The sequence below is a fragment of the Zosterops lateralis genome, assembly GCF_965231275.1.
Source record: "Zosterops lateralis genome assembly, chromosome: 4".
NCBI classification, from domain to species: domain Eukaryota; kingdom Metazoa; phylum Chordata; class Aves; order Passeriformes; family Zosteropidae; genus Zosterops; species Zosterops lateralis.
This window is the reverse complement of record NC_139765.1, coordinates 54,481,824-54,493,992: the sequence shown is the minus strand read 5'-3', so window position 1 is coordinate 54,493,992 and position 12,169 is coordinate 54,481,824.

Here is a 12,169-nt window from a genome sequence, read left to right as displayed (position 1 = left end):
TTAATTTGGTGGGGGTTTTCACAGGAGTATTTCTGAATATGATCTAGTAGATAATGATGGGATATAAAGTATCTCCCATTAATGGAATCCATTGAATTGATCTTGCTACTTTCCAAAGAAAATGCTAATTTAGTGTAACTTTATTTTCTGCATCATGACTGACAACTTTACCATCCCTGCCCACTGTCTGCTCTTTTCAGCTCTCAGGGTTTCAGCTGTTCCAAGTTTGTATAAGGAACTTTGCCTCTTGTCTCTGTCTGGACAAACAAAATGGACTTATAGCTTGGGCTTATAGCCTTAGGCATGCTCTAGTAATAGAGGCTTGTGTCAAAATTAGTATTTCATAACATCAATTCAGAACACTGAGAAATGATGCAACCACTGATATTTACTAGTCAGAGGTAAGTAGTTCAATGCAACCAGGGTAATCCTGGAGACCTCCATGTTACTACACCTGGATTACAGAGTGCCCAGCAAGAGCATACTTGCTAAGCCATGCACGAAAGAGACCATTTACACACAATTGTGCAGTGGTTTAGCTCTGCTAATGTGAATATTTCTGCTTTTTTAAGTGTGGCTGGCTTTGTGGGGCAATAAAATTAAGAAAGTGTGTTGGGTTATAGAAGCAAGGAGGTAACCAGCAGCACCTGCAGGTTTGCCAAAACTAATAAAACACCACATGAATTCTAGAAGTTTTGTCCAAGGCTTCATTCATAGGATTACAAGAAAAACCTGTTAAGAGAATCCAGCCCTTCATTAGATGTGTTGCATGTAATCTCACCCTAATGTTCCTCTAGGGAGAATATCCCTTACAAAGTTCAGTGTTTGTAGCCAGGAATAGAGGGACATGATTTGCAGCTACTGTACAGCACTTAACCACACTGCATCCCCAAGGCATATTTTCTTTCTGGGTTTGGGCATCTTTCCAAATGTAAGAGAGACATGAAATAACCTGTGTAAAAAAAAGCCATAGATAATAATAAAGCCATAGAAGAGGTTTAGTGTGGAAGAGACCTCTGGAGATCACCTAGTCCATCCCCCTTGTTCCGAGCCTGTCCAACAGGGTCTGGTTGCTCAAGGCCACGTACAGTTGGATTTTTAGTAGTTGCAAGGATCCAGAGTCCACAGGTTCTCTGGGCAACCTCTTCCAGAGTTTGACCATAATTATAGTAATTTTTTTTTCTTATTCCTAAATTGAATTTCTATTGTACAAATGTGTCCTCAAAAGAATATGAAGAGAAAAATGTTTCTTCAATAATCTGAAATAAGACAAAGTCAATTTTAAAAAGTTAATCTTGTCTAAACTGTCTTAAGCAGGCAGAAATTCCTTGCAATGAATCTAGGAGAATATGTTTTCAATTTTTGCCTATGGGAGGGTTGATAATTACTCTCTGGATCAAGATGGAAATCATATTATTTCAATATTATTTATCAGTTTAGTTTGCCTTGTGATAATTTTAAGCACCAAATTTACTTACCCTTTTAACATAAAATCAGTAGACTATTCAAGAGCATGTAAATTACAAAAAATATGTTTATTATTCAGGTTTTGAGCTGTAATTTTATTTAGTTCAAGGTCACAGGAGGCTAGGACACTCTGAGAGATAGTCCTAAAATAGTCCTAGATAATACAGATATTGGTTGCAAAAATGACAGTCACATTTAATGACCTTGTGTGACATTGCCCAGCACTCCTGATTCCTGGGAACTGGTTCCTGTTCCTTCCTGCTCAGACCAAACAGGTTTCTTGCCTTTGTCCTATACTACACCTGAGTTACTAAGCCTCATCAAGAGCTGAAATAAGGCTGCTGGATGGACTGGAAGGAATTCACAATTTGTCACTTCTGAGCATTGGGCACTTTGGTTGCAGCAATGGTTCAGACCCAGCAGCTGGACATGGAATGATAGAACCACTTAAATTGGAAAGGTAAAGATCATTGAGTCCAACCATTAACTCAGCTCTGCTAAAGTCCATCACTAAAGCATGTCCCCAAGTGACACATCTTCAGCTTTTTTAAATACCTCCAGGGATGGTGATTCAGCCACTTCCCTGGGAAGTCAGTTCCAATGCTTGACAACTTTCTGTAAAAAACTTTTCCTGATGTCCAGTGTGAACCTCCTCTGGCACAACTTGAGGCCATTTCTTCTTATCATGTCACTTTTTACCTGGGAGAAGAAACTGACCACCACGTGGCTACAACTTCCTTTCAGGTACTTGTAGAGAGTGATAAGGTCTCCCCAGTCTCCTTTTCTCCAAGCTAAACAACTCCAGCTCCCTCAGTGCTCCTCACTAGACTTGTACTCCAGTTCCTTCCCCTCCCAGTTTTGTTGTCCTTCTCTGGACTTGCTCCAGTACCTCAATGTCTTCCTTGTAATGAAGGGCCCAGAACTGAACACAGGACTCAAGGTGTGACTTCACCAGTGCCACATACAGGGACCCTGAAGAAAAGGGTACCTGGGGTACCTTTGTTACCTGAGGACAAAGATGTGGTGCTGGGGATGCTGGGTTTGCAGATGCAAACACTGCTGTAGCAGAGAGCCTGCTGGTGCACAGCAAACCTGACTTGGTCAAGCCATACCAGGCTGGGCAGGTAACAGGTGCAGTGTGCATGTAGAAGTTGTGAGGAGTCTCATCTGTGGCAGATTTTGTGCATTTCTGTCAGAAACAGGACAGTCCTACCACAGGATGCAGTGTAGACGCTCCCTGCTACTGCTGCAAGTTTTAATGGGCGAAAACATGTTTCCACTGTGCTACATCAAGGAATATATATCTGTGGCTCCAATATCGCTCATTGCTTTTAAGAATTTACTCTTTCTCACGTATATTTGAGTTCTAAATTTTTTAAGAAACACTGCAAGAATTTTTTCTTTCTGAGTTCTTTACTTCAGTCACTGCTAAATCTCTGAGCTGAAACTTAGCCAAAATATTCTTGTGTAAGCTATAGTCAAAGGGGAAAAGATGATTATGAGTTCTTGAATAGTAAAACCAGATATTTTAACTATTTCTTTGTTATATTATTATTAAAAATGGCTGTATTATAAACTTGGCAAAGCACTGGTTTTATTAGGAGTTTTTGTCCAATCTTATTGGACATATGTATTTTGGCATCCATGAGAAAATAGGCCTACATCTGGAAATTGATACCAGGAATTTTCCATTTGCACAGGCCCATTTGCAAACATTAGATAACAGAAGCCACTGAAGATTGTGTTTTAGTTCTGCATTACCTTTTCTGGGATATAAGATGAAGAATGGCATCAGCTTAAGTTCCTGAACACTTAAGTCCTTCTGTATATGATGTTCAGTTCACACTGGAACATGTCTTGTGGATAGGCCACTGCCTAAATTCATACGCAGGCAGCATCTGCCAGAAGATGTGACAAAGGCTGCCTGACCCCCACAACTCAATATACAAAAAATAATTGACCTTACAAGGTAGGTACATGTTGGCAAATATCCACACATCTGCACACGTGGATGCCAAGCTTGAGACAAGTAAATTGCCTGGGCACCATGCATATTGTCATGCCTAACAGGCTCCAGCAGCAGCTCTCCATGGTCATGCTCTGTCTGACAGTCTTGTGGCAGTTGCTGGGAGCAAATCCTCCCTCCTCCATGGGAATGCAGAACTGCTCCCAGGAGGACACGTCCCTGTGGTGCATTGTGAGACTTGATTTTTGTAGCAGTCTCAAGGGCAGAAGTTTGTTGGGCTGCCAAGGCATATGCCTTTGCAGGGCCTGGCTGGTTGTGTTTACTGGCAGCTGTGATTTGGGACAGTGGATCAGAGGGACAAGTTCATCATTATGTGAATTCATGGAGTATGGAGACTGAACACAGAGCATACGGTAAACCTGGCAAACAAGGCCAATGCTGCATTCTCATCCATCAGCACTTTAGGAACAGTGGAACAAGGCACAGCAAGGTAGGTGGGACAGCACTGCCTGGCTGACATGGGATGACCAGTAATGGCTCCACAGTGTCTGCAGGATGGTGTGCCTGCAAAGGAGGTACTCCAGCCTTTTGGGGCCATGGAATATGACTGACAAACTTCATTCAAGCACTGAAATGGGCTCTCAGCTATTGTACTTCGCAATGCAGTGCATGTAGAAGATTCAGAGTAGGGCTGGCCTGTGCATGTGGAACACAAAAGGAAAATGGCACTGGCTTGAAAATCACCTGGATGTCAAGACTGTATGTAGAGCCATGACTTGGTTTTGTCAGAGTCTGTAACTGTAAAACTAGGTATGTTATGCTGATAACTTACAGATTTTAATGTTCTTCTGCCTTTTGGGGTTTTTCTATTTGAGCACTCCTGGGATGAGGGCACTGTTAATCTTTATGGAGTATTTTGAGCCTAATTAATTGTAAGGACTTAGGTAGCTGAGGGCTTTTATTTTTCTTTACAGAGTAAGGTATCAATTAAAATGTAAATCTTTACAGTTGCTTTCTTTGGGACATGGGGATCCCTATAATTGAACTGTGTAGATTACTCACTGTTTTCAAGTACATTATTAATAATGTGTTGGCACAGCTGCTCCTTCTTAATTCCTTACAATTAAATGAACAATACCAAGTGTTAAAAACAAGTAATGACTTGTATGCATTTTGTCAGTGTGTGCAAGGGGGTTAAAATAGTTGTGTAGTTAAATCAGCTGATTGATAATAACATTTAACAGTCCCTTTCAAAAAGACTGCAGCCTGCATGAACAAAAAGTGATGAAAAACACAGGAGTTGCACTTACTTTCTCATCCCTTCTCATTTCCTTGCCCTTTTACATCTTTACTTGAACATGTGATGCAGGGATGTCTAGAGGCTACCTGGATGAGACTTGTTTTCTCCCCTTCATTTGCTTGAGTTGTCCTCCCTGGAACTGCCTTCATACTGCAGTAGCAAAAATGTAAACGCCAGATGAACTCCCTGTTAAGCATCTGCAAAGGAATGTTTGCAGTGAAAAACATCTGTCTTTCCCCAGAATAAGATAGAGAGGTCTCCACAGGGAGAGGAGAGCTGTGTACTCATAACCTTGTACAGGATCCCAGACCTGCAAAACTCACCTTATTGCACAAACCTGTGTGAAGGTCTCTGCTCTGTTTGTCCTGCTTTTCTCTTCTTCCTGGAACACAGCCTCTCTCTTTTGCCTCTGCGGCAGAATGTTCCACAGCTCTCTTCCTAAACCCACACCCGGGGAGCAGCAGGATGCTCAGCCTTCTGGCAGCACAGCTTATCATGCAGATCTGAGAGCTCCCTCCAGAACCCACCCCGCTAGAATTCCTTAATAAACACGTGAGAGAAGGAATCCTTCCAGTAATACTTCTATATGCCAAGATGTAGGGTTAAAACCTTCCTTCCTCTTAATATACCATTTATTTGAATGTCAAAGAACAGAAATAGCAAGGCAATAATTGAGCATAACAGAACACTCTGAGCAACTATAAAATTACATTAGCATTTTCCTTTATTTTTCATTGAAAATTCTGAAATCCAGTAGCAGAGGAGATAGTATGATATCCTAGGGATTTTTCACTTATTCCCAGAAGTGAAAAATCTGAGCCCTCTTCAGCCTGAAGAATTTGAATATGTAGATCTGAATAAAATGCCTAATCATGCTATGAAATAGGCTACAGCAATGTTCTCCGTCTGCCTTGTTGAAGCAGAACCAGAGTGCAGCACAGTGCAAGATTAATGGGACCAGGGAGAGGGGACAAGCTATAGGGGACCTGTGTGTAGTATAGCAAGGTGAGGACTCCTTGCAGTTTATAAGTTCTGGAGAGTTTTGTTCCGTGGCTCCAAATTATATTTATGTATTTTAGCTTGTGATGCTCAAACAAGCAGGACTAGGAGCAGATATCAGGGCTCTTATCCCTTCACTCAAGGCTTAACAAAAAGAACCTTCATCATCTCATCTGTGGTTGTTCACTTGCATTATGAGTTTGCTTCAACTTTAAATGCTCCTTGCTACAGTGAACTGGAATTATGACTGCCTTCCATGTGATACTTAATACCACCGCCTGGCAGAATGAAGCTTTTCCTTTGCAAGCTTCAGAGTGGTATTTGAAAGAATGTTGCTGATTGCAGTCTGTACTGAGAGCAAAGTGTTCAGTATGTGCTTTGCTTTCTTCTGTCAGAATTTAAAATTTTGAAGCAAGAGACTAAAACAAGAAACAAGCTGTCCTCTGTCAACAGAAAGATACAAATACAAAGACACGCTTAAGTCAATATTATCATGGTTTAACCCCAGCTGGCAGCTAATCCCCCCACAGCCACTCACTCCCCCAGTGGAATGAGGGAGAAAGTTGGAAGAGTCACAGTGAGAAAACTCATGGGTTGAGATAAAGACAGTTTAAAAGGTAAAGCAAAAGCCATGCACACAAGCAAAGCAAAGCAAGGAATTAATTCACCACTTCCCATGGGCAGGCAGGAGTTCAGGCATCCCCAGGAGGGCAGGGCCCCATCACATTTAACAGTGACTTGGGAAGACAAACCTCATCACTCCAAATGACCTTCCCTTCTTCCCTCAGCTCTAACACTGAGCATGATGCCATAAGGTTTGCTACATCTGTCTTCAGCAGCAGAGTTGAGCCCACTCAAAACTTCGGGCTTGTACCATTGCAAGCCGTCTTGGTTCCACAATGGTCAATGTTATAATGACAGTAGAAAAAAAGGCATTGGGCCAATGCTGAAAAATCCCCACATTACAGGACAAAAAGTACTGCCCATTTCATTTTATTTGTTGTTGTGCATAATCAGAAAGTCTTGGGAAAATGAAATGGTTTTATTTTTTTGCATATAAAGTATTTTTTAAAATACTGATCATGGTATTTTATGTGTCTGACTCTGCTCCTTTAGACTGGAGACCTGATAATGTAGCTAACACTTTCAATGTCTATTGATTAATCTACACACCTGTAAGAGACTGATACTACCTTAACTGGCTAATGAACTGATATGAGCAGGACTCTCTCACAACTGTATCACTACAACCACAACTTTGAGTTACGATTATGTTGCCTGTTTCTTGTACTACTAATTTGCAATTTCTAGGAAGAAATCCTATCATTCCTATGAAAGCTCCATCATGCCAAAATTCCCTTCCCTTTTCCACTTACTATTAGGGCACAAGCCTATTCCTTCTCATCCCATCCTTGCATGCCAAGTCTTTTGGACACAGACCTGATGAGAGTGCAGCAGGTTGTCTCAGGGATGCTGTCCACCATCCTGGGGGACCTGGAGTCACAGATTAGCTTTACCACTGGAGGTGTTCACACTCCTACAACTAGAATATCTCATCCCTCTTTGTTCTTCACAGGAATATACCTAATGCCTGGGCTTTTTTTCCTATTTAATTGATTCCTAGTGGTTATTTTCCTGAACCTACCTTTTCACTAACCCTGCACCTCTCTTTCTCTGTCTAGGGTCCTCCCAGACAAATGGGACCATGCTCCTAATTTTTTTTTTTCCTCACTGGTCCCACTTCTGCCATATCCATACCCAAATTTGGTATTTCTAACACTGTTATCCAGGCACTTTTGATACAATATGGTATTGCTCATACTGTTACCTAGATAGTCCCAAGACTCCCTTCAGACCCTTTCATTCAAGCTGGTTACATTTCCTCTATACCATATGCTTTTTAACAGAAATATGTTACCTTACTTCAGCCTTGACTTCCCTACTAGCTATTTAAGACAGTTTCTTGATTTATGCAGAGACAGCTTGCCTACCACAGCTACAGAATAACCCGTTTTGTGCTTATACAATCTCTTTGCCCTTGAACAGGTTCAATTACCCTCCAGGTTCCCATGGTGGCATTAGCTGGTTTTGAAGCCCAATGTTTGAGTCTCTGGTTCACAGTATGGGTGTAAGGAATGTCCTTTGAGGAACAGCTGAGTACTTCAGGCCTATCCTAGTTTGGAGAAATGCCTGAAAGGTGGCCTTATTGCTACAGAGGAGGGTAGGTGGAGAAGGAGACTCTGATCCCTTCTCCATGGTATCTAGTGATAAGGTCCCATGGGAATGGCTCAGAGCTGCACCAGGGGAGGTTTGACTGGACATGAGGAAGTGTTACTGTACGGAGAGGGTGATAAAACACTGGTACAGGCTTCCTAGAGAGGTGGTGGATGCCCCCAGCCTGTCAGCATTCTTAGGGTGTTTTGACAATGCTTTTAACAATGTGCTTTAACTTTTGGTCAGCCCTAAAGCAGTCAGACAGTTGGACTTCCTGTTCACTGACTCTGAAATGGTATATTCTACTCTAAACAACCCCAGAGGAGACCCACTAGCAACGAGATGTGCATTGCAGCAAAAAATACTTCATTGATGTCAGCAACCATATCACATCTTGCTGTTAAGAGTCACTTTTTCTTACCAGGGAGCACAGAGCCTCCTGTTACTGCCAAAACACCAGGCTGCATTGCCAGTCGCTTCTTTTCACTATCATCTGGCATCTCACTTCACTTTACCACCAAAACCATCACCTCTGAGCTAAGACCCACTGTCACAGCTCCCTGCCATCTGCCAGTTGCCATTTCCAGCCCTACAGTCTTGTCTCACTGGGAGCATTCTGCAGAGGCATGGCTGCACTCACCAAAGGTGTGACTGCTGCTCACACAGACAGCACCTGCAGCAGCACCTGCACAGCCATGGCAGCACTGACTGCAGACCTGCACTAGTGAGTGAGAGCATCCCTGCCAGCTGGTCTGTGCAGGGCCACACCACCCCCAGGCTGAGTGATGTGATTCCCAAGGTGGCCTGATGGGCTAAAGACCGCATGGATTTCAGTCACAGCCTGGGCTGAAGGTAAGAAATGCTCCACAGGTGCTTCTCAGTCCTTCTGCTCCTTAACAATGTTAATAGGGAACCTGCATCCTTTCCATAAAGGATGGATGAGAAACTGCATAAAGGATTCATAGTAGCATGACCAATTTTAAAACCTTCAGATTAAAAGGCAGCAATTTTCAAGTGACTGAGAGCTGATAAGGACAAGGACAGCACACAGTCACCCTTGGGGAAATGGCTAAGCTTAGACAAGCTGTAACATAAGAGACAGTGAGTGGGATTCATGTGTAAACTCTGGACACCTACCATGTGTAAATGATGCATCTCATTTGGAAGAGAACATCTACGTTTGGTCACATGAACTGCACTGTTACATTTAGCTCTTTCTCCTCCTACATGATTCAGGAATAGTGCTCTGTAATATCTCACTCAGGCGCCTTCATGTTTGGATAGATAAATCTCACACCATATCTAGAGATAGTATACCCTCTGTTTAGAAGGTAAATTCTAGTTGCTGCAAGTGTCCCTGTCAGAACTTGAAATCAATCTCACTTTTTTCTCATTTGCTTTTGAATTTCTGAACCTTCAGAACTGGAGAAAGCAAGACTTTAAAAAGACCCACACTTTACCTTCAATAATCAGTATTTTCTATGTGATAACAGGTGATTTATTCAAACTAAAAAATAATACTCTTTTTTTGATCTTTTGTTAGAATTAATTAGAATTCCTTCACATTACTTTCCACTTTGATCTGTAAATCAATTTCTGACCCTACCAGCAACTTGTGAAATATTTATTAGCATAGGAATATTATCACAGCCTGATTATTGTCTAGATCACCCAGCAGTGTACATGCCAGGATGTTATTGCTGAGAAACTTGGCTATGGTATTTGTCCGTAAATTGTGACAGTAATTTTCCATGTCCCACTCTCTGCCTTACTAGAGGTTTCTGGTCACCCATGTTCTGGTCTGACAGTACCATTCCATCTTGCCTGTCTCTTTGGCTTGCTGTACAGACATAATCTTGCAAAGCAGGATTATAAAATCAATATGATTAAATCAAACAATGGTATTATAATGAAGCAAGATTCATAAGAGAAATTTTAATCCCTTTTTGGATGTCATATTTATTTTAAAAGCAGAGTGATTTATGGTTATTCTTCTATGTCTTGGATGTTAAATGTGGAACTAGATATAATTTAAAGGGAAGGTATAACAGATGCCTACAGAAGTATATGCACCATGGAAAAGACGGGTAGGGATTGATCCAGGTACATTCCCATAGGGAGCTGTCTAATTTGATGACTTGATTACATTTGAAGGAAACAGAACAAGGTGGGCTTGGTACAACAGGTTGAAGGCCTTTGGGATTCCTTAATAATGAGGCTGTGGATGTCAGAAATTCACACAGTCCCAACAAGATTCCAGAAAAAATATCCTGAGATTTTTTGGGGGTTATCAAACCACCACAAGTTCAGGAAATTCCCTCAACATTTTTGGAAGCTGGGATAGTTAGGGAAAGGCATCAACACCCTCAGGAAGGCTCCCTCATTTTAACATTTCCTTAACTGACCAGTTGCAGCCACATTTAGAGATGTAAGGGATGGCTGGTCCTAAGTTCTTAACATTTGTAGATGGTTATACCAAGGTTCCTCAGAAATGGTTACTAGAGCTGGCATTACTTCTTCATAGAAAAACATGAGGAAGCATCTAGAGTCAGTATCTAGATAGCAGATGAGTGCTAAGGGTTTAGGTAGGGGAAGATAGAAGAAACACCACAGGCAGCTTTTGAAAACAAAAAGCAAGCTGATTGTTTTGAATTAAGTAGCTGGATGGGTGAAAGAGGATTCAAAAAGGAGATGACATAGTGAAAATTAGAGAAGTAGTCTCAGCTACAGCCTCAAGGAGCAGGACAAGACTGTCAACAGCAGACAAATCATGGCTAAACAGTTACCATGCTGAAAGTCTGAGCAAAAGATTTGCACATCAGCTGTACTGCCTCAGGCTGTCAGTACCATGCTCAGTATCATCCCTCTGGCAGCAGCAGTAACAAGTGCATAAGGTATTTTGGGTTTTTTGTTGTTGGAATGGAAAGCTTGTGTATTAGGGGATGATAAAATACACATGTAGTCCAAATACAGCTAGGGCAAGAGAAACTGATGCATCTATCCCTCATCACAGAGAGCTAGGATTATTGAGGCTTGAAGCCTGACCCAGAAATTGTCCCCACTTTTCCTCAATAGGAACAACACAGGCTGTACTCTGTTCCCAAGTTCACCACACCAGGATCCTCACTGCTCTGCCTTCTACCTTGCCCTTCCTGGGGTACAGCTAGTGACCAAGAATTCTGCTCCACTACAAGTACCCACTGTGCAGGGCCAGTGCAGACAGGGGTGTAAGAAAAGGACAGCTCTCCTCCTTGCCTTCTGACTATGAGGCAGATACTGCATGTCAGTCCTTACAGAAGACCAACAGAGGCAGAGCCCGTGGAGGATTAGAGGCAGGGAAAATGAAATGAGTGATGGTTACAGGTTCAAGTTTAGGCTCTATTGCCTTCTGATCTTCAATACTCTTCAGGAACATGTGGGATTCTTGCTCAGTCACCATCAGGACATCCCTCTTGCCTTGCCCATTATCTCCCTGCCTGGATGGAAGGACTCCTGCCAAGAAGTATTATTTAAAGCTTGCAACCAACATTTAAACTTGAATAATAAACACAGCCATCACATTGTCCACAGTGACCAGGGAAATGAGAATTTCAAAGCAGACTAAAATCTCTTCCTTACTCATGTGAGTTGCAGATGACAACTGCAAATCTTTGAGAGAGAGATCAGCAATATTTATCGCTGGTTTTTATCTAAATTCTGCTAAATATAAAATCCATAAACAAGTTAAGCAGCAGGATCTGTGACCTGGAGCTTTTTTTGTGAACACCATTGCTGCAGGCTATGATGCAGCACATATGGCCTCCTTCGATGCTGTGTGGTCCAGCTTTTTCCCAGAGCATTAATGAGTGCTCCGTTCCCAGCCTGTTCCAGAGGACAGCAAGGTCTGGCCACCTTTGTGAAGACACAGAGATGGACAACATCAGAGGGTGGGTCAAAGCTGGCCTCTCCATGTTTGGCAAGTGCTCTGCTCTTAGGCTGTCTTACCAAGTGTGACCGACCCCACAGGTGCTTTAAAAAGACAGCATCTGGAAGGGCCTTCTATTAGCAATATTTGAATCCTGACGTGCCCACAGATCCAAGACCTTCAGGGCCCTCTTGGGTGAGGTCTTCCCTTTCCCTCATAACTACCCGCTTTATCCCTAAGCCGCGGGAGCTCCCGCATACCCAGGCCTGACCTGCCCTGTGAGGCTGCGGGAAGGGGAGGGAGGGATCCCGCGGCCCGT